This window comes from Piliocolobus tephrosceles, chromosome 5 (assembly GCF_002776525.5).
Source record: "Piliocolobus tephrosceles isolate RC106 chromosome 5, ASM277652v3, whole genome shotgun sequence".
Taxonomy (NCBI): Eukaryota; Metazoa; Chordata; class Mammalia; order Primates; family Cercopithecidae; genus Piliocolobus; species Piliocolobus tephrosceles.
The window spans coordinates 68,857,705-68,881,542 of record NC_045438.1 but is presented as its reverse complement, the minus strand read 5'-3'; positions in this window follow the sequence as shown (position 1 = coordinate 68,881,542).

Genomic DNA, 23,838 nt, shown 5'->3' with positions numbered 1-23,838 from the left:
CAGTGGTGCAATCATGGCTCACTGTAACCTCAAACTTCCACCTCTGCCTCCCAAGGAGCAAACCACTTCAGGTACAAGCCACCATGCTCAGCTAGTTTTGTTTTGTTTTGGTTTTTGGTAGAGATAGAGTTCCCCAGAAACCCTATGTTCCCCAGCATAGTCTTGAACTCCTGACCTCAAAGGATTCTCCCATCTTGGCCTCCCAAAGGGCTGAGATTACAAGCATAAGCCATGAGCCACCACACCCAGCCTATTATTTGCATTCTATAACTATGTGGTAGTGTGCTCAATTAAAATTATATATATATATTTTAAAGAAGGTATCTATATCTGATTCTCCATGACTTTTAGGATAGATTATTATGTTTGTTTGTTTTAGTTTCCATAATATGCCATTAGGCATATCATCTGAAACATAGAGACACTAGAAAAACCTGTTAGGCACACAAAGTTGGGTTTATGGAAATTACTGCAGCAAAGGAAAACAGCACCTTGACAGTTCTAAGTTTCCCAAATGTTGTAAATTAAGAAAGCAAATTTATTGGATTTTGTAATCTGAGAATGACTGATTAAGGGAGGCCTTTCAAGTAGGAGTTTAGGATTAAGTAAATATAATTTATGAACGATAAGATAAGGGTCTTAATGAGAATGTTGATGACTAAATTGTCATGATAGGAGAACTGCTTGACCAGATGAACAAATTCTGGCCTGCATAAATTTGTTTGCAAGAATTTCCAGAAGTGAACAGTAAACGTATTTGTTGATTTGGTGTGTCATCTTCTGGGCAAGAATATCCCAGAGGGCACAGTTAAATTATCTTGACCCAGGTGGTCTCATTCTCAGTTTCAACAGTTGAGTTATGTTAAAGCAGATGTTCACAGTTCTTATAATTTTGTTCAGTGACATAGGTTAAAAGAAATCTCCGGATATATTTTCCCTACAGAGATAAACTGAATTTCTATTAGGTATGTATAAGAATTGAAATACATGTTCATGATATAATAAAGGAGTAGGAAGTGGAAAAGCTGTCAGAAGGGCACCAAAAGGTCTGGAAACCCTAGCTCAAGTACAAAATCTAAGAACAAACATTAGCAAATTCTTACATTCTTTTTTCAGAATCTCTTTATGTTGACTGTGCTCTCTATATAATCTTCAAACCAAGATGTTTTTAAGATTCACTGTCTTCTTGTAGGCATGCTGAGATGGAATAAAGTGGGTAATGCACATGCCTGCTAGTGAAGGTCTCTCAGGTCTGTTATAGCTTTAATCTTTGCCCTTTCACAGTATATAATTACTATTATAGTTTCACTGGGTTTCTCTATTAATCACATTATATGTCTAGTTGCCATATTCAGTTACTATTCTTCATTCTTTATATAATTTGACCTATTTGTGGATAAAACATTAGTGAATATAATATCCTTAGTTAAACTGTCTTAATGTTTGTTTCCATGAGACAGTCTTTTGGCTTTCAAACAAGTGGATGAAGAAAATGTTGCATATATACAACATGGAATACTACTCAGCCATAAAAAGGAACGAAATAGTAGCATTTGCAGCAAACTGGATGGAATTGGAGGCCATTATTCTAAGTGACGTGACTCAGGAACAAAAATAAATATATTGTATGTTCTCACTTATATATGGGAGCTAAGCTATGAGGATGCAAATGCATAAGAATGATATAATAGACTTTGGGGACTCGGAGGGCAGGGTGAGAGGGGGAAGGATAAAAGACTATACACTGGGTACAGTGTATCCTGCTCGTGTGACAGGTGCACCAAAATCTTAGAACTCACCACTAAAGAACTTTGTCCACATGTTGGAAGTAGCAATTCATTTCAGGTCACTGATTGTTTATCAGAGATCAATTTTATCTACATCTCAACAGCATTTGAAAGCTAACTAGCATTTTTTATGAATAATTATTCAATAAGTACATAGGAAAAGTTTTTGGAGATATGCATCAATTTGAAAAAAAATCGTGGATGAAACTCATATCTTAGAAATGTTGGAAAAAAGAACAAGATATGAATGCATAAAATATATGCAGATTCTAATCTATCATTTATTACTTTTGAATATACACAAGTCTATTATAAAATGTTAACAACTATCAAAACTTATGCACAAGAATACTTACAGACTGTACATGGCACCATTCCCGGTCTAGAGAAATATCAACAAGTGTAAAGATGCAATACTAAATTAAAACCGCATAAAATTAACTACATTACATACTGAACTACTTCAAAAATTTTGTAGCCACCTCCTATTGCAAGTGGATGCTGATTATCTCCATCTGAGCAGTCCATCTCTGCAGTAAATTGTGTATCAGTAAAAAGTGATCTTTTATGGTCCTTACATATTTTTATTATGTTTAGTGCAATATGGCAATCCTTGAAAAATGCTATAAGACCATAAAAATTGTCATTACCATGCCGGAAATGCTCTCAAGAAGCAGAGAAAAGTCATGGTATTCCAAGCAATTTGAACTGCTTGATGTGTATCATAGCTTTAGGTCTATAGCTGCAGTTATCCAAATTTTAAGATAAGTGAATCCTGAGTAAGGACCATTGTGAACAAAGAAAAAGGAAATTCATGAAGCCATAGCTGCACCCACACAAGAAGGCAAAAAACCTTGCACTTCTTGTGAAATACCTTTTTATCTTGTATTAAAAATGCAACTTTTATGTAGTTGCAGCATTGCTATGAGTAAAGCATACCTATAGATTCTAATATGATTTGAGAAAAAGTAAAAAGAAGGTGAAAGATCTAATGCTGGAATATGTAATGCCTGTAAAAGATGGTTAATAATTTTAAAAATATATTTGGATTAAAAATATTTCAAGATAACAGAATAATCAGCTTCTGCCCAGCAAGAGACAGCAGATAAGTTCCCAGATGTTGGTAAGAAAATCATTGAGGAAATAGGATATTTGCTTGAAGAAATTTTTAGTGTAGATTAAAGTGCCCTATCTTGGAGTAAAAAAAATGTTACAAATGGCATTTTTTGGTCTAGAAAGAGAAGCAATCACCAGGCTTCAAAGCAGGAAAAGATAGGCTAATTCAACAGTTTTGTGTAAATGCAGATGGGTTTATGATCAGGACTGCCCTTATGTATAAAGCTGCTAATCCCTAAGTCTTGAAGGGAAAAGATAAACACTAGGTTAGAGTCATTAATCCCAGTCAGAACTTGAGTTCCCAAAAGTTGCCAGTCTTTGGGTTGTACAACAATAAGTCCTGGACAATGAGAAACTTTTTTTTTTTTTTTTTTTTTTTTTTTTCTAAATTGGTTCTTTCAATGCCTTCTCCCTGAAGTCAAGCAGTGCCTTGCCAGTAACAGGCTGCCTTTTAAAGTTATTTTAATATTGTCCAATGCTCCTAACCACCCAGCACTTCATGAGCTCAACATTGAAGGTGTTGAACAATCTGCTTGTCCCCAAATACAACATCTCCATTTCAGCCTCTAGATCAGGAAGTCATGAGGATCTTTAAGGCTTATTGCACTCGGTACTCTTATGGAAAGTATTGTCAACACTATAGAACAGAACGTCAATAGAGAAAAGTGTGAAAGTCTGGAAAAATTATACCATTGAAGATGCTGTGATTGTTACAGAAAAAAAGCTTTGAAATACATCAAGACCAAAACAATAAAAAATTTCTATTGGAGAAAACTGTGTCCTGATGTTGTATATGGCATTGCAGGATTTGTGACAGAGCCAATCAAGGATATTATACAAGAGTCTGTGGAGTAGATGGATCAAGATGGTGGAATAGAAGGCTTCACCAATAGTTCTCCCTGCAAGGGCAACAATGTAACAACAATCTACACACAATAAATTACCTTCATAAGAACCGAGAATCAAGTGAGCACTCACAGTACGTATACAAAAGAAAGAGGCATAGAAGAGGTAGCAAAAACAGTATTGAATCACTGATCCCACCTTTTACCCACTGGCAGTAGCTGCATGGTGCAGAGAGCATTTCTGGGTGCTGGGTAGGGAGACAGCAGCAGTTGTGAGGCATTGAAGTCAGTGCTGTCCTGTTACAACAGAAAGGAAAATCAAGCCAAACTCAACTAATGCCTTCCCACAGAGGAAACATTTACGCCAGCCTCAGCCTGGGGAGAATCACTAATCCCACCAATCAGAGCTTGAGTTCCCACAAGCCTCACTACTGTGGGCTACAGTGCTCTGGGGCTCTAAATAAACTTGTAAGGTGGTCTAGGCCACAAGGACTGCAGACCCTAGATAAATCTTACTGCTGAACTTGGCCCAGCGCCAGGAGACTGGGGGGGACACACAACTTACTGAGACACCAACTGGGATGCCTAAGGGAGTGCAGGCATCACCCTCCCCTAACCCAAGGATGCACAACTTGCAGCTCAACAAGAGATCCCTAATTGTACTTGAGAAGAGGAGAGGAAAGAGTAGGGAGAACTTTGTCTTGTATCCAGGATAACAGCTGAGTCACAGCAGGATAGGACCCTTGACAGAGCCACAAGACCCCTTTTCCAGGCCCTAATTCCCAGATGACATTTGTAGACACACCCTGGGCCAGAAGGGAACCTGCTTCCTTAAAGGGAAGGGCCCAGTGTTGAAAGCATTAGCCATTTGCTAAATGAAGAGCCCTTAAGCCCTGAATAACCAGCAGCAATACCCAGTTGAAGACTTTGGGTGAGACTCTGAGATTTGCTGGCTTCAGGTGAGACTCAGCACATTCCTGGCTACAGTGGCTATGAGTAGAGACTCCTGAGAAAAGCAGAGAAAAATGTAAAGGGGACTTTGGTGTGCACATAGTACCAGCTCAGCCACACAGAGTTAGAGTGTCAAGCAGGCTCTTGGGGTTGCCCTGATTCCAGGACTTGGTTCTTGGACACCATTTCTGAACCTGCCCTTGCTCAGAGGGGAGCCCACTGCACTGAAGGGTGAGTTCCAGGCCAGGGAGCATTCATCACAAGCTGACTAAGGAGCCCTTGGGCCTTCAGGGAACATCAACAGTCATCTGTAAGAACTCCCCTTAGGGCTGTGGTGGAAGTGGCCTCAGGGAGGGGCTCCTCTACCTTTGGAAAGGGGAGGGAAGAGTGAGAAGGACTGCATATTGTGGCTTGAGTGCCAGCTCAGCTGCAATACAACAAAATGCCAAGTAGACTTCTAAGGTTTTGACTTTAGTCTCTGGCTCCTGTGGCACCTCTGGACCTGCCGGGGTCCTGGGGAAACTCACTGTCCTGAAGAGAAGTACAAAGGCCTGATTGGCTCTGCCACTTGATGATTGTAGAGCCCCAGAGCCTTGAGTGAACATAGGCAGCACCAAGGAGTGGTTACGACAAGCTTTGGGCAAGATCCAGTGCTGTGCTGGCTTCACATCTGACCCAGTGCTGTCATAGTAGTGGTGGCTACAGGGCTACTTGTGTCACTCCACCTCCAGCTTCAGGTAGATCAGAACAGAGAGAGAGAGAGACATCATTTGTTTGGGAGAAAGAAAGGGAAGAGAATAAGAGTCTCTGCCTGGTAATCCAGAAGACTTTCTCAGATCTTGTCCAAGAACATTAAGGCAGTATCTCTATGGGTCTGCAAGAACCAAAGCAATACTGCACTTGGGGTATCCCCTAAACCAGGTATAGCTTAAATCACAACACCCAAGTCCTTTGGAATATCTGGAAAGCCTTCCAAGAAGGATGGGTACAAAAAAGCTCAGACTGCAAAGACTACAATAAATACCTAACTCTTCAAGGCCCAGACACAGATGAACATCTGTAAGTATCAAGATAATCTAGGAAAACACGACCTCAAATAAGGATCTCAAGTAAGGAATTCAATTCATGATCTAAGTAAGGTACCTGAGGCCAATCCTGGAGAAGCAGAGATATATGACCTTTCAGACAGAGAATTCAAAACAACTGTTTTGAGGAAACTCAAAAAAATTTAGGAGGACATAGAGAAGGAATTTAGAATTCTATCAGATACATTTAACAAATAAATTAATATAATTAAAAAGAATCAAGCAGAAATTATGGAACTTAAAATGAAATTGGGATATCGTAAAATTGGGAAAACTGTAAAAGTGTTTTACTAGCAGTATTGACTAAGCAGAAGAAAAAATACTGAGCTGGAAGACAGGCAATTTGAAAATACAGTCAGAGGAGATAAAAGAAAAAAAATATATAAAAAGTAGTGAAGCATGCCTACAGGATCGAGAAAATAGTTGCAATGGGACAAATCTAGGAGTTATTGGCCCTAAAGAGAAGGTAGAGAAATAGACAGAAGTAGAAAGTTTATTCAACGGGATAATAACAGAGAACATTCCAAGCCTAGAGAAAGATATCAATATCCAAGTACAAGAAGGTTATAGAACAATAAGCAGATTTAACTCAAAGAAGACTACCTCCAGGCATTTAAGAGTCAAACTCCCAAAGATCAGGGACAAAGAAAGGATCCTAAAAACAGAAAAAAAAATGAAAAAAAGAAAGAAAAAATAACATACAATGGAGCTTGAATACATCTGGCAGTAGACTTTCCAGTGGGTACCATACAGGCTAGAAGAGAATGGCATGACATGTTTAAAGCGCTGAAGAAAAAAATTACTTTGGAATAATATATTTGGGAAAAATATCTTTCAATCATGAAGGGGAAATAAAGACTTTCCCAAACAAAAGTTGAGGGATTTCATCAACACCAGATGAGTTCTACAAGAAATGCTAAAGGGAGTACTTTACACAGAAAGAAAAGAATGTTAATAAGAAAAAAGTAATCACCTGAAGGTACAAAACTCACTGCTAATAGTAAATACACACAAAAAAACACAGAGTATTATAACACTGTACTGTAGTATGCAAACTACTCTTACCGTAAGTAGAAAGACCTAATAATGAATCAATCAAAACTAGTATATACAACAACTTTTTAAGACATAGAGGGTACAATAAGCTATAACTAGATACAACAAGGAGTTAAATTTTGGGAAATAAATTTAAGAAGTAGAGTTTTTATTAGTTTTCTATTTGCATGTTTGTTTATACAAACAGTATTAAGTTGTTATCAGCTTGAAATAATGGGTTATAAGATAGTATTTGCAAGCCTATGGTAACCTCAAACCAAAAAGCATATAATGGATACATAAAAAATAAAAAAGCAAGAAACTAAATCATATTTTCAGAGAAAATTATATATACTAAAATTATATATAACTTTTAAGGAGGTCAAAAGTCATACATGAATTTTCAACTGTGTGTAGGGACATGCTCCTAACCTCTACGTTGTTCAAAGGTCAACTGTATGGTTAATTTCCCCAGAGCATCCAGAACAGAAGCTATGCCCAAGTTTCAACAGCTTTTGCTAAAAGACTAGCTCCAATAGTGATACACAGTAGATGCTTCAAAAATATGTTTATCTACCCTCCATTTCTTATTCCTTTGCCAATACCTAGCAAAATTTTAAGTATTTTAAAATGTTATAAGATAATAAAAAACATTATTCATTTGAAAAAACAAATTAATTAAAGAATATTACAGACGCCTGAGGCTGAAAAAGACCAAAGAAATAATATAGGTTTGTTTGTTTGTTTGTGTTTTTGAAAAACTGAATATATTCCAGTAGGGGTAAAATCCTTACTTCAACTTGACAAAATAAAACCTGTGTACAGTATAAAAAAGTAGGATCTTTCTGATTGCATCCATGTCTTTTCTGTGGTAGAATTTTATTCCAGAAATAGTGGGAAATCACAAATACCCTCCACAACGAAATATTTTCAACAGAATTACAACAATAATAAATAGAAGCTAGCAAAGAGAGTTTCTTTTCTCTTAATAGTGATTAGATAAGCAGATTATCTAAAGAATTCCATTGTAAGTAAATCTGAGTCATATCAAGATAAGAAAAATTCAAAACAATAATATAAACTCACTCTTTATATGTTAGTGAGTTTTGTCCTTTCTTGCATAAACATAAGACAAAGTCACAGTCAACTTGAAATGGTAATTTTCTTTTTCATCTCTCAATGTCATATGTTGTAAGTTTTCCTAAATGACATTTAAATCTGACTCAGTCATCTAAACAATAAAACTTATTTATGTTCTGCTCAGTTAGTAACTGTATCACTTATGTAGAAAGAAAGCAAAAACCAATTTCACAATGTATTAGGACTTTTAAAATAACCAATATTTATACATCCATATTTATCTTCTTATTGCAATATCATTTCATTCATCATCATTTCAAAACCTTCATGCTTACAAAAATGTATGGAGAATGTAAGAAAATTATTGATTTACACTAACACCTATTTTCAGGTTGATACTAGAATATTAAATTTTCTTTTTTAATTACAGAAGATAAAATAAATTTACCTTTTTCCTTAGTTGTATCTTTGCAGTAAAAGCAAGCAATTTGTTGATGAAATTTAATATGCCTATTTTTTGAGGCAACCTAACTTTAAGTTTTATAAGTGACTAATCAGTAACTTTTACATACCCAGCAGGTGAGGTTCACCCCTTAGTAAGCCTTCAGGAATGATATGAGGAGGTTGATTTCCAAAAGCAACTCTATAAGACCATTCCTTCTGCACAATTCTGAGTAATATATTACTAGGAAGAGTACGGCAATTTTATCTCTCCCATTTAGACCTCAGATTTGATGTTATACCTTCAGACATTTACCTTGCTAATACCTTGTATTTTCATTGTCTAACATAGTGTCTTAGCACTAGTAAAATACAAAGAATTATGTCATAATTATTTAATTATAAAATGTGAAGCTTTTTTTTCTATGCGGTGTCTTTATTGTAGCAAAGAAACAGAGTTCATTTAACACAGAAAACTATTTGCCTAGAAAACACCTTTTTTTGTTGTTATGTGGTTTCTGTATTCCAATTTTCAATAACTCTCAGAAGCAATTGCTTTTTATTTGATGTAGCTATTAATACATTCTCTTGATTCCATCTCAGGCCAAGACAACTTTTCTGCTATATTCTAATCTACAGAGGTTGTGAAACATAACATAAACTATCACAATGGTGCACTACATTAGTGATACAATGCTGAATAGACCAGATGGACAAAATGTAACAAATGTGTTAGATGGCTTTGAGGACTATTATTTTAAAGTAAATAATTGAATACAATACATTTGTTAAAAACCTTATTCAAAGAATTAAACTATCAGAATGGGGTGAACAGGCTAACACAAACATAACACCAGCAGAAGCTGCTGCCGCAGTTAGAACTCTAGGAAAAATGGAGGGAGAAAGAATCTTGGAGGGAAGGTGCTGGAATCTGGACTCTCTAAAGGTAATACTGTGCCAGTATTTCATCAGCTTTAGAATGTGTCTGAGCTATAGGTTGCTAGGATGCAAAAATCTCTGAAGGAGCATGGTATTAGATTTTGGGAGTGCTAATAGACGATAAAGATTAGAATGAATACAGTTGTCATATGAAATATTCAAACAATCAACATGATTTTGCAATAACATCAAAGAATATAATCAGTTCCTTTCCTTCCTAAATACACTGTAAATTTCCTCTACTGGTCCTTATTTATTAAAGCTAATAGTGAGTCTACTGACACAAAAGAAATGAAGAAATGTAGTTTGCAGTTTCAGCAGCAATGTCTCTAAGCAGAATACAAACAGTAGGTTTGACAATATGAGACACAAACATAATGATTGGTACCTAATTGAAAAATGGATTACTGACTTTTGACTTCTGGTAATGGTGAAGTAAGACCCTAAAGGGATATTATCCTCATAAAACAAGCATACAATCTGGACAATATGTAAACATCAATCACCTAAAGTAACAGGAGAGTGAGCCAGAACTGATAGACTCTTGTAGTGAGTAGACACTGAAAAAACATGAGGAGGGGAACTACAAGTCCTCATTTTTTTGCAGCCTTTCACCTTGCGTAAGTGCCCTTCACAGGACACCGGTGACAAAATAGTGGAGTCAGTGGTCAAAAACAATTTTTCTGGCCAAGGAAAAAATACATAGAAGTTGGATATCTATGAACATGAAACATAATGGAAAAATTCCAGGGAGCCAGAAAAGATTATTTCCAAATTTTGTCAATTGTATCCACATTTCTGACTGAACCTGATTCATACAGATGTGCAGTATACTCAAAGTAGTGTATTACTCCCTTTTCATGCTGCTGATAAAGACATACCTGATAGAACAAAAAGAGGTTTAATGGATTTGCAGTTTCATATGGTTGGGAAGGTCCCCCAAGCATGGGAGAAGGCAAGGACGAGCAGATCATGTCTTACATGGATGGTAGCAGGCAAAGAGATAGCTTGTGCTGGGAAACTCCCATATTTAAAGCCATCAGATCTCCTAAGACTTACTTACTATCATGAGAGCAGCATGGGAAAGACTTACCCCCATGATTCAATTATCTTTCAATGGGTCCTTCCCACAGCACATGGGAATTCAAAATGAGATTTAGGCGGAGACACAGCCAAATCATATCAAGCAGCTATAATAAATACAAAATTTTCAGAAATATGAATGAAACTACTACCCAGAAAAAGAAGTTTTAGTTAATGTACAGTTAAAATAACTGCCTGATAAAACAAAAGTCAACGTTTATCAAAAGAATAAGAATAGAATATAGAATCTTCATAATGTAACATTCATAATGTTAAGGAAATAATCTCAAATTAACTAACACAAAAAACTAAGAAAATAAAACATATTTGCGAAAGAAATAAAAATGTTAATCGAGAACAATTGTGACAGGAACCCAGTGTTGAATTCGGCAACAACAAAATTTTAAAGTGGCTTTTAATACTACATTCAAATAAATAAAACAATGTATTAATGCAATGAAATTCTGTGTGTGTGTGTGTGTGTGTTGGAATTAACACAAAAGAATAAAAATTGTTAAAAATTAGAAATTCTAAATGTGAAATAATTGAAATAAGATAATTACAAGATGAACTTAAAACTAAATAGAGATTATATGGGAAGGAGTAGATAAACTTGAAGATGTATCAATAAAAATAATTCAATCTGAAGAACAGAGGGAAGCAAGAGTAAAACAGATGAGCCAATACATAGGGACCTATACAAGTACGCCAAAAGACTAAAAATTGGAATGTCAGGAGAGGAAGGATGGATAGAAAGAGAAAGACACATTTGAAGAAACAATAACTAACAGCATAAAAAATGTGATGAAAACAAAATCTAACTGGCACAAGATACGCTAAATACCAAATGGGATAAACACAAAAAAACCTATGCAGAGATACAACATATTCAAACTGTTGACATCAGAAATAATAAAAGCAATGAAAATGTTCAAAAACATCCTTAAAATGCTTAAAGGAGAAACAAAATAATATAAAAAACAATAAACAGGAAATGGGAAAAATAAACCTAACCAGTAACTCTATATCTAGTATAAATGCTCTTCAAAAATAATAGTGAAATAAAGATACTTTGATGTAAAAAAAAAAAAAAGGAAGAAAATTCTACAGTCGAGACCAGCTACAGGAAATTCTTCAAGCTGAAGGAAAGTAATGACAGCAATATATTTATTCAGAATAAGATATTGAATATCATAATATTAACTATATAGGTAAGCAAGTAAAGTTTTATTTTCTTTGTACTGTTATACATTTAATTACCTTATACCACAAATAATATATAAGCATATTTTAACTGTAATATGGGCCCTACTTCTCTATGCAGCTTTGAGACTTGGTGCTCTGTGTCCCACCCACTCCAGCTCTAGCGGTGGCTAACGGAGACCAATGTACAGTTTGGGCTGTTGCTTCAGATGGTGCAAACTGCAAGCCTTGTTGGCTTCCACGTGGTATTGGGCCTCAGATTCACAGAAGACAAGACTTGAGTTTTGGGAACCTCTACCTAGATTTCGGAGGATGTATGAAATGCCTGGATGTCTATGCAGAAGTCTGCCGCAGGGGCAAAAGTCTCACGGACAACTTCTGCTAGGGCAGTGCATAGGGGAAATGTGGAGTCAGAGACCTCTCACAGAGTCCCCACTGGGGAATTGGCACTGCTTAGTGATGCTGTGAGAAGAGGGCCACCATCTTTCAGACCCCAGAAAGGAAGATCGACCAACAGCTTGCACTGTGCAGCTGGAAAAGCCACAGGCACTCAACGCCAGCCCATGAAAGCAGCCATGGGGGCAGTACCTGGCAAAGCCACAGGGGTGGAGCTGTGCAAGTCTTTCAGTGCCCACCTCTTACATCAGCATGCCTTGGATGTCAGACATGGACTCAAATGAGATTTTGGAGTTTTAAGATCTAATGACTGCCTGGCTGGTTTTCAGACTTACATGGGGCCTGTGGCCCCTTTGTTTTAGCCAATTTCTCCCTTTTGGAATGGAAGCATTTACCCACTGACTGTACCCCTATTGTATCTTGGAAGTAACTAACTTGCTTTTGAATTTATAGGTTCATAGGTGGAAGGGTCTTGCCTTGTCTCAGACTGAGTCTTTGCACTTGGACTTTTGAATTATCACTCGAATGAGTTAAAATTTTGCGGGACTGTTGGAAAAACATGATTGGTTTTGAAATGTGAAAAGGACATGAGATTTGTGAAGGGCTAGTGGTGGAATGATATAATTTGGCTCTGTGTCCCCACCCAAATCTCATCTTTAATTGTAACACCCATATCCCTGTTGAGGAAGAGACTTGGTGGGAGATGATTGGATCACAGGGGTGGTTTCCCCAATGCTTTTCTCATGATAGTGAGAGAGTTCTCACAAGGTCTGATGGTTTTAACAGTGGAAGTTTCCACTGAGCTCTCTCTCTCTCCTGCCACCTTGTGAAGAAGGTTCTTGCTTCCCTTTCACCTTCCAACATGATTGTAAGTTTCCTGAGGCCTCTCCTGCCATGCATAACTGTGAGTCAATTAAAACTCTTTTGTTTATACATTATCCAGTCTCAGGTAGTATATCTTTATGGCAATGTGAAAAGGGACTAATGCAAATACATGTAATACATTTGTAATAAAATATAAAATTGCCTTATGAGTTGTAACAATTGATGTAGATAATATTATAGCTATAAAATAAAAGGTAGGTAATATGTATATACATTATTATACAATTTCTGTGTTTTATGCAAATTAATAAAAATTAAATGTAAATGAACTCTGAAAAGTTAAATAAATATTAAATACCTAAAACAGCCTTTATAAAACTGTAAAGACATACATTTCCAAAGATAATAGGAAAACTAAAAGGTAATTACAATGCAAATGTTAAAAAGCATTGTGAAGTTGGAAAAGAGACTACAAATAAGAGAGACTAGTAGGAAATAATTCATAAGACAGTAAACCAAATATAAGCATATCAATGATTTCATTAAACATGGATAGATTAAAAATAAATTAAATGGCAGAAACTGTGAAGATGGATTTTAAAAACACCTAACTGCATATTGTTTATAGGTGATGGGTTTAAGTATAATGGGCACATATTTACATTCTGATTTCCCACTTCAAAGCAATAGGAAAGGAAAAGAAAATGAAATCTTAAAAAAAAGTAAAAAGCCTGGACAACATGGTGAAATCCTATCTCTACTAAAAATACAGAATTAGCCAGGCTTGCTGGCACTCGCCTGTAATCCCAGCTACTCAGGAGGCTGAGGCAGGAGAATCAGTTGGCCTCACAAGGTGAAGGTTGCAGTGAGCCGAGATCACACCATTGCACTCCAGTCTGAGCAACAACAGCGCAACTCCATCAAAATAAATAAATTAATTAAATGAATTATAAAGATAAGAAGAAAAATCTATAAAATAGAAATGGAACAAATGATAAATTAATAAAATTCTAACCTTGTTCTTTTATTAAAATTATAAGCGTCTAGCTAATTTTATCAAGGAGAGAGAGTCAGAGAGAGAGAGAGAGCAGATATGAAGAACAATATTAAAATTGAAAATGCAGACATCACTATGAATTCTATATTTTTTGGATGGATAATGAACAAATATTATGGACAACTTAATGAGTTTGACAAACTAAATAAAATTAACAGATTTTTTTGAAAAACTCAAATTTCAAAAGGACATTCAACAAAAAGAAAGAATCTGAATGTTCCTATATTAACATAAGAAATTAATTTTGTATTTATTATTATTACCATACAACAATACCCTAGACCCAGATTATTTCACTGAACAATTTTCTCAAACATTAGAAATAGTTACGAAACTAACAAAACTCTTCTGAAAATCAAGGGGGAGGAAAGAACTCCTGATTGATTTTGTGAAGTCAGTATTCACCTATGTCCAAACCAGACAAAAAAACATTACAAGAAAAGAGGCTACATATCTATTTTACACATAAACTTAATGGAGCAAACATATTTCACCATTTTTAGCAGGAAGATTCCAATAGTATATAAAATCATCATACTTCATAACAAAGTATATTTTATTGAAGAAAAGTGTAATTGTTTTAATAAACAAAATCAGTACATGTAATTCATTGTACTAAATTAAAAATGGAGAAAATTTTTATGATTATTTTAATATAGAGAGAAATACTGTTTGAGTATTAAATTCAAATATTTGCTCAGTCATTTATGATAAAATTTATCAACAAACTAAACATAGAAGACAGCATCTTCAACTCAATTAAAGGATTCTATGAAAATAGTACCACTAACAGTGTACTCAAACGTGAAAAGCTCATATTTTGATTTTAAGTTCATCAAAAAATGCAAGGATGCATTGTATCACCCCTTCAACTCAACACCGTATTGGACATTAGATAACTGCAATAGGACAAGAGAAGAAAAATTAAAGCATTAAAATTGGGTGAAAGACCTGGCGCAGTGGCTCATGCCTGTCATCCCAGCACTTTGGGAGGCCAAGGTGAGTGGATCAAGAGGTCAGGAGATCGAGAACATAGTGGCCAACATGGTGAAACCCCGTCTCTACTAAACATACAAAAATTAGCTGGCCGTAGTGGTGCACACCTGTAGTCCCAGCTACTTGGGAGGCTGAGGCTGAGGCAGGAGAATCGCTTGAACCTGGGAGGCAGAGGTTGCAGTGAGCCGGGATCCCACTACTGCACTCTAGCTTTGCGACAGAACTAGGCTCTGTCAAGAGAAAAAGAAAACAAAACAAACAAACAAACTGCGGGAAAATGAATAACACTTTCTCCAATTTATTGCCTGATTTTATATTTATTAAAAATTAACTTAAATATTTATGACTCTGGTAAAATTGAATAGATCTACTTTCCCTATTTTTCATGCTAAATACAACTTAAACCCATGGACATACAACATAATCATAAGAAGGCCAGGAATGGTGGCTTACGCCTGTAATCCCGGCACTTTGGGAGGTTGAGGCAGGCAGATCATGAGGTCAGGAGTTCAAGACTATCCTGGCCAACATGGTGAAACCCTGTCTCTACTAAAAATACAAAAATTAGCTGGGCATGGTGGCGCATGACTTTAATCCCAGCTACTCGGGAGGACTGAGGCAGGAGAACTGCTTGAACTGGGACCCGGGAGGCAGAGGTTGCAGTGAGCCGAGATCGCGCCACTGCACTTCAACCTGGGCTACAGAGTGAGATTCCGTCAAAAAGAGAAAAAGAAAAGAAAAGAAAAAAGAACATAAAGATAAGAAAACCTTAAAAGAAGGAGAAGAAAAATCAACCATGGACTTTGAGACCTCAATGAAATGAGAGGGGTGAATTCACTGGGTTTTCTGTTTGCCTTCTATATTCCAGACTTGTAACTGAGGATGCAGACACAAAATTATCCCTAACTATCTGCTTTCAGTAGCAAAAAGAGAGGAAAAGGAGCAGCTAACAAGACAGAAACCTTTTAAACAACAGTCATTCTATTTCAGCTAATCACAGGGGTGGAGGTTTGGGAGAAACCTGTGCTTCCATCCTTAGCCACTCCAGAAAAAGGCTATGTGGGGAGACTAGACATCCAAACTAGCAAGGCTTTATCAAACTTTCCCAATACTTCCAAGAGTTTTATCAGAAAAGGCCAAGTAGAGAGTTGAGACTTTTATCCCCAGTGGCCACTGATGCAACTCTCTCTTAATTTGGTATCAGTTAACCATGCAGGAATCCTGGACTTTCATATACACCCAGGATCAACGTGTCATTCCTCCCCATCCGTGTAGTGTTGGCAAAAGAGAATTAGGTATTTTACCTCAGCCTAGTGGTAATAACGCTAGCCCAAAATGGTGTTATTCAAGAGATATGGCCAGCCAGAATTTTCACTTCCACCAAGACATAATGAGAAGCTCCCACCTCTGTTATCAGTGGAAGCCAAATGGGGACCTTGGACTTCTAATGCCATATGGCAATAATGAGGCAGAGCCTCTTTTTTTCCTGCCAGGCCAATGTTACAAAAAAATTCCAGTTAAAACATTAGGTTTAAATAAGATCCAGGATCTCACAACACAATAGCAAATATGTACAGATTTCAATTGGAAATCATCTAACATACCAAAACCCAGGATATATATATGTAAAACTGAATATATATATATATAAAATCAATAGATTCAACCTCAAGATGTTGGAGATATTGTAATTACCTGAGAAAGAATTTAAACCAGCCATGATAAAAATGTTTCAATAAACAGTTATTAAAATTCTTGAAACATAAAAAATAAAAAGCCTAATAAAGAAATATAAAGTCTCAGCAAAGAAATAAAAGATTAAAAGAAGAGTGAATAGCTGGGCGTGGTGGCTTACGCCTGTAATCCCAGCACTTTGGGAGGCCGAGGCAGGTGGATCACGAAGTCAGGAGATCGAGACCATCCTGACTGACACGGTGAGACCCTGTCTCCACTGAAAATACAAAAAATTAGCCGGGCGAGGTGGCGGGCGTCCGTAGTCCCAGATACTCGGGAGGCTGAGGCAGGAGAATGGCGTGAACCTGTGAGGCGGAGCTTGCAGTGAGCCGAGATCGGGCCACTGCACTCCAGCCTGGGCGACAGAGCAAGACTCCAGCTCAAAAAAAAAATTTTAAAAATTAAATACATAAATAAATAAATAAATAAATAAATAAATAAATAAATAAATGAATGGAGAGTGATTAAACATTTTAAAATAAAAACTACTGAATGAAAATAAATGTGAAAATGAAAATATAGCACATCATAATATGTAAGATACAGCCAAAGCACTGCTGAGAAGTTTAGTCTTAACTTTATGCATAAGAAAAATAAATGAAGTCAGTCAGTAATCTAAGCTTCAAGAATCGAGCGAAAGAAGAGTAAAATCAACCCAAACAAGCAGAAGAAAAGAAATAAAATCAGAAATAAATAAAATGTAAAACAGAAACAACAGAGAAAATCAGTGAAACAAAGAGCGGATTTATTGAAAAGAGTAAAAATGTTGTCAATAAAAACGTAAAATCTTTAACAAGAATAACAAACAAAAAAAAAGAGACAAGACACCAATCACCAGTAACAAGAATGAAACAGAAGGTATCACTATAGACCCTACTGACATTAAAATGCTAATTAGGGAGAACTCATAAATCTGACAACTGAGATGAAATATATTAATTCAATAAGAAACACAGTCACAACTTACCCAATATTAAAGAGGTTATTTTAATAGCACTATATTTACTAAGAACACTTAATTTCTTAAAAGCGAAAATACACTCAAGACCTCTCCAGGCTGAAATTATTCCTTTAGAAAATTGTACCTAATGTTTAAAGATTTAATAACAATTCTAAACAGTATTTTCCCAAAAAAGAAAGATGAAATAATATTCTCAAATTTATTTTATATAGTATTACCCTGACATGCAAACCAGACAAAAATAGAAAAAAAGAAAAGAAACACAACAGAAAAATATTTGTCATGAATATAGATTTTTTAAAATCTTTAAAAATTATTAGCATATAGAATTCAGCAACATATAAAAAGGATTATACACCATAAATGTATCTGCCCATTTTATGATTTTATGCCACCATAAAATAATACCTGAGAATAAGTAATGTGTAATAAAGAGAAAGGTATTTGGCTCATGGTTCTAAAGTCTGGGAAGTCCAAGATCTAGGAGTACATTCTGTGAGGGACTTCTTGCTGCATCTTCCCATGATAAAATGTGTAAGGGCAAAAAAGCATGGAGGCAAGTGGTTGTCAAATTCACTTTTACAACAAAGTCAGTCTTACAATAACATGAATTCATTAATGAGTGCAGAGCCCTCATGAGCTACTCATCTTTTATAAGTTTCCACCATTTAATACCATTGCATTGGGGATTAAGATTCTAATGCCTGAATTTTGGGGAACACATTCAAACTCCAGCAATGACCAATTGCGGTGTATTCCAGGGATGCAAGGTTTGCTCAATATTAGAAAAAAATTAGTGTAGTTTATTATTAACTACAAGCTAAAGAAAAAAATGATATTTTGAATTGATGCAGATAAACCATTCTCAAGAATTCAATATTCATACATGGTAAATATTCTAAAAACAACAAGAATAGCAAAGGCCATCCTCAACTTTATAGAGAATACAATTAAAAAATAAAAACTAATATTATTGCTGTGCTTTGTATGTGGTTTGTCCCTACCAAGACTCATTTTTTAATCTGATCCTGAATGTGGTAGCTTTGAAGGATGGGGCCTCAAAGGAGGTCTTTTAATCATGGAGCAGATCCCTCATGAGTATTAATGCTCTCCTACAGGGGTGAGCAGATAGTCACTGATTCCCAAGAGAGCGGGTTGTTAAAAGGGTCTTGCTTCTTCAATTTCTCTTGTTTCCTTCCTTGCCATATTATCTCTTTGCATACACCCACACCTTTTTGGCTTTCCACTATGAATGAAAGCAGCATGATGCCGTCACCCAAAGCCAAACAAACAATGGCGCCATGCTTCTTGTACTTCTGAGCCTACAGAACTAAATAAACCTTTTTTCTTTATAAATTGCCCAGCCTTAGATATTCTGTTAGAGTAACACAAAATGGACTAAGGCTATTGAAAGACTTGTATACTAAAAACTACATAACACTGATGAAAGAAATAAATAAAGTACAAATAAATGGGAAAACATACCATGTTTATAAGTTGGAAAACTCAGTGAAGATATTAATTTTCTACAAATTAATATACAGGCTGAATACAGTCCTATCAAACATTCATTTACTTTTAGAAATATAGAGACTATTATAAAATATGTATGAAAAGACAAGTAACTAAAATATCCAGCATAGAATTTAAAAGAAGAATAAAATGAGAGAAATCAGTTTACCCAAATTTAAGATTTTTTATATAGCAACAGTAATCAAGCCTTTTTGATATTGAAGGAGAGAACCATAGGCCAATGGAACAGAATAGCAAACCAAGATTTAGATTTATTAAAAAATATGTGCAATCTGTTTTTCACAATGTCTCAAAAGCAACTGAGTAGAGAAAAGGTAGTAGCAAATGGTGCTGGAGCAATTGGATATCCACAAGCAAGAAAAAAAAAAAAACTTAAAAAATGAAAAGAAAAGAATGAACAAAGAAAGAAAGAATGAATGAAAGAGAGAGGAAGGAAGGAAGGAAGGAAGGAAGGAAGGAAGGCAGGCATTTCAATTAATCTATCACACTGCCAAATTTCTGAAAATAGATCCAAAGATAATTATATCTTTTTACAACATCAAATAATAATGAACTATGTATGTGTACTGGAGTGATCATTTTCAAAACATATGCCTAAATGAAGCATAATGGCACATATAGAGCCATGATTGAGATGATATCTACTTTTCATTAAGTTATGATGTGTTAATATTGTGTCAACATATCTAGTCTTCTATTCATCACCGTGAAATACTATGTGTTACATTTTCTTTGGTTAATTAAAATACATTTATCTCTTACTAATATTTTGCTAACTTAAAATGCCAAATACAACTGGTGTTTCAAGTTGTAGGAAACATAGCTTCTAAATTAACATATTTTAAAATGTGTGAATAATGGATTGCTAAAGCCATTAGTACAAACTCACTCATAAAAGAGATTGTGGTTTATAAAATAATAGCATAAGATTTATAGTGGTCAGTCCCCTGGTATTTCCAACTGAATGTTCTCCTTCTGACATTAAAAATAAAGGTTAATTTCTGTGTGAAGTTACATAATACTGAATATCAGCCTCAAATGTTTTGAGATGCATGCCAAACATTGTAAGTTGTCTGCATAATATTTTTCTGATTGATCATTTTATAAAAGAATCTAATTGAGAAAATGAACAATCAATACTTATGGCCTGCTGTCAAAATTTTCTTTCTTATTGAAATTTACGTTTAACTTATGTATTCAATGGATATAAAGCAAGTAACAACAATATTTTTGCATTTGTTCAAGGTAATACTGATAAATGACTAAAAAACTGTCTCTCAAGTAGTCTCTTTACTCCAGGAAATCCAGGATAATAGGAGTCACTCTGCAAATAAATGAATAATCATGTTTAAATGTAATAATTGTATAAAGTTGCATAAATGAAGAAGTAACCAATTCAGGCTGTAGAAAATTAAGACTTACATGCTGATTAGAAATTTGAGTGTTTTGTTTGGAAATGAGATGTAAGTTATGAAGATTAAACTGGGAAAATTAAATAGATCTAGTTGTGAATATATTGAAAGTCAGTCTTAGGGAAACTGGAGCAAAATAAACCATCTAATAGTTTGAAGTCAGAGAGGACTTCCTTTCTTAAATGAATGTTTAGAAAAAATCATTCTGACAGAAATGTGGAAGATGGATTGGAGGGGCAACATACTAGAGTCAGTAAGAGCAGAATATAACTGCTCAGAATATAAGAGCAGTTCTATTCTGCTCTTACTGACTACTCCACTGTGAAGGTAGACTTTCTATATCCGGGAAGTCAATTGACTTTCCCTTAACGTATAGGTAAATGAAAGAGAGAACCATCTCATTATCAGCTAGGTTGATCTGTACTGAGTCATCCTGATAGTTTTTGCTTATGATGAGAAGCCTCTTGATTTATTGAAGTCAGCATTACATTTCTCCCTTGACACTACTTCACTTCTCGTATGTTCCCCAGTGTTTGAAAAACGAGAAACACAGGCACCCTTTCCATAAGGCCTTACCACTAGAAAACCTTTGCCTAAGAGAGCAGCCACAGCAGGTTTTTAAGTTCATAGCTCAAAACTCACATAAAGTGGACTTGGCAGGATTTTGCTTAGGAGTTGCAGAATTAAACTTACTGGCTTGTGTGAAATTTGATTAACTGAAATCTCATCAGTCCTCCTGTTGACCACATCCCCAGAAACAACCAGCTGGACTCCTGGGCAGCTATGTGTCGAAGCAGAACTGAGCCAGCTGTCAGCTTGCTCACAGAAAGGGACTCTCCACAGTGGAATACAGCTCTTTTAGCAAAAGCAGCACTGCCTCAGAGTGCATACCCAGCCTTAATGAATCCATGAACTGGCACCTCTTTGGTCTCACATTCCTTTTTTTTTTTTTTTTTTTTTTTTAACATTTAGTAAATGTATTTTGTTCTGGTAAAAGAGGCTGAAAAGATTGCTTTAATTTTCAGAAACTGGGAATAGTAACACCTTACAAAGTCCAGAGATGTTACTTGTGTAAATCAGACACAAAGGGATTTGATTATAATCTCTTGCTCAAGGCAGAATGGCCTCAAAAAGACCAGTCTGATTCCGCACTTCATTCTGACAGCCAACTCATAGACGCAAATAATGGAACTGGAAATGTGGATACAGGGCACCTAGTAATATTTGTCAAAGGCCTTTAAAAAGGATGACTGTTTCAAATCAGAGCTCATTTGAATAGTTAGTCAACAATGAAAAGATCATTTTAAAGATAGTTAAACCTAACCCCTAAAGTCACAATTTTCAATTATCATAGCTTATTTGGAGGAAGGAAAATTATTCAATGTGAGTCATTATTTTTATTTTAGTCATATTTTTTCCCCTTGAATCTAATCAAGTCTCTTAGAAATTATAGCATAAAACACATAAAATTAAAAATGTATTAAACTTCATGGTGTTTCACTACTGGATTTTATGATAAGTGGTTACCATATTATATTCAAATTGGTTTTCTTTCTTTAAGGAATCATTAACATGCTGAGAACCAAATCATGTGGTCATAAACAGTCACTGTGATTGCTACTACATTGTGATTGCTACTAGTTGCTAATGCTGCAAACATAAATTTTTTTTCTAATAAACTTGGAAGAAGGAGACATTGTAATAAACTCAAAGCCAGCTGATGTAACCACTATTATAACTTGAACTATAACCAAAAATATCATTTATATAATACACATTATGTGATGATTTAGTATGTTACATCTTGTTCAAAGATAACTGAAACAAAAGTAATAATCAACCTTGGTCGATTCACCTAAGGATTCACTAATGTATTTATGAAAACAGAAAGCAAGAGTATAGCTAAAAGATAATATTTCTCGTCAAATATTTAAAATTCTTTCACATTCTTTTTTATTAATTTCTACGTGAACTAATATATAATATATCTGTTCTAAATTTGTAAATGTTAAGATGATAGAAAAAAGTTGCTTTTGTCCAACTTTTTTCTTAGTTCAAGTTGAAATAATAATTTCACATATTCTAAAGATATCTTACTATCATAGGATAGCAATGATATATATACATATGTTTAAACATGTATAAATACACATGCACACATATGTATTTTGCAACACCAATTCAACAGGAATTTGCATGCTGCAAAATTACATAGTTCTTTAATTATTTCATATATCCTTTAACCAATGATATTAAAAGGCTAACATTCACTTAGTAGTCACCCCCCACCAAGCTCTATTCAACATTTTGAGTGTGTAGAGAGTGGTTACACACACAGAAACATTTTGAGGTAGGTTTTAGTCTCACTATTTTTTTTAATTTTATAGAACTAAAAATTGAGATACAGAAAGGTTGGTTGACTTGCCAACTATTTCACAGCTAGTGAGTGGCAGAGCTAAACTCTAAATCCAGTCAGTGTGAATATAGCCAAACTGTCTTTCTTATCAAGCTAATTGAAGAGTAGAAACTTTCTTTCTTCTCCATATCAGCTTGTTGATTAATAAGGCTTTTGAATGATGTGTGGAAAACTTGAATTTAGGGCCCCTTTGTCAGTCTCCTGCTTTTCTGAATCTCCTGCAAGCAATCTTCTGACCACTACTTTGAATTTCTGAGAATGACATTCTCTAGATACTTGAAGCAATATTACAGTTGTCAATAAACTTCTAATAAACATCTCAATCAAATAATTAAAATATAGTAAAATGCATAAATGTAAATATATTAAATAAGAAACATATGGTTATCTTCAGAAGAAAAATATAAAGTCCTATGAAGTATCTAAACTCATATAATTGGTTAGAAGTGTGTCACAAATTTGGCTTGCTTCCTAAATAGAAAATCAAACATAATTAATATATAAGATTCTCGTAGTCACTAGGATGAACAAAAACACATAGTGCTCAGAAGAAAGTCATCTTTTATTGGAACTGAATGACTTTTTCCAGTACCTCGTGAATAGCAAAGAATGAACATGGCAGAATAAGTATAATAAAAAGAGCAATTTTTATTTAATTATCACAAAGTAAGTTACTATATAACTTTTAAATATCTTTCCATTAAATGCATCCTACAACGGAAGAAAGTCAGTTTTCGATTTTCAATTCTGTAATTATAAGATAAAATATAAACTCTTTTGAGCGATTATTCCCGTAATATGAAATTTTTACTTTTGAGAAGAGTTGGTCACTGAGGTGTTTTCTCTGAAGAACCTGAAGAGGACAGGTTTTTATTGTTAACAACGAGGAAACAATGCAGGAGGACTGGTGTCCTTTTATTGAAATAAACAAATGGAAAAAAAA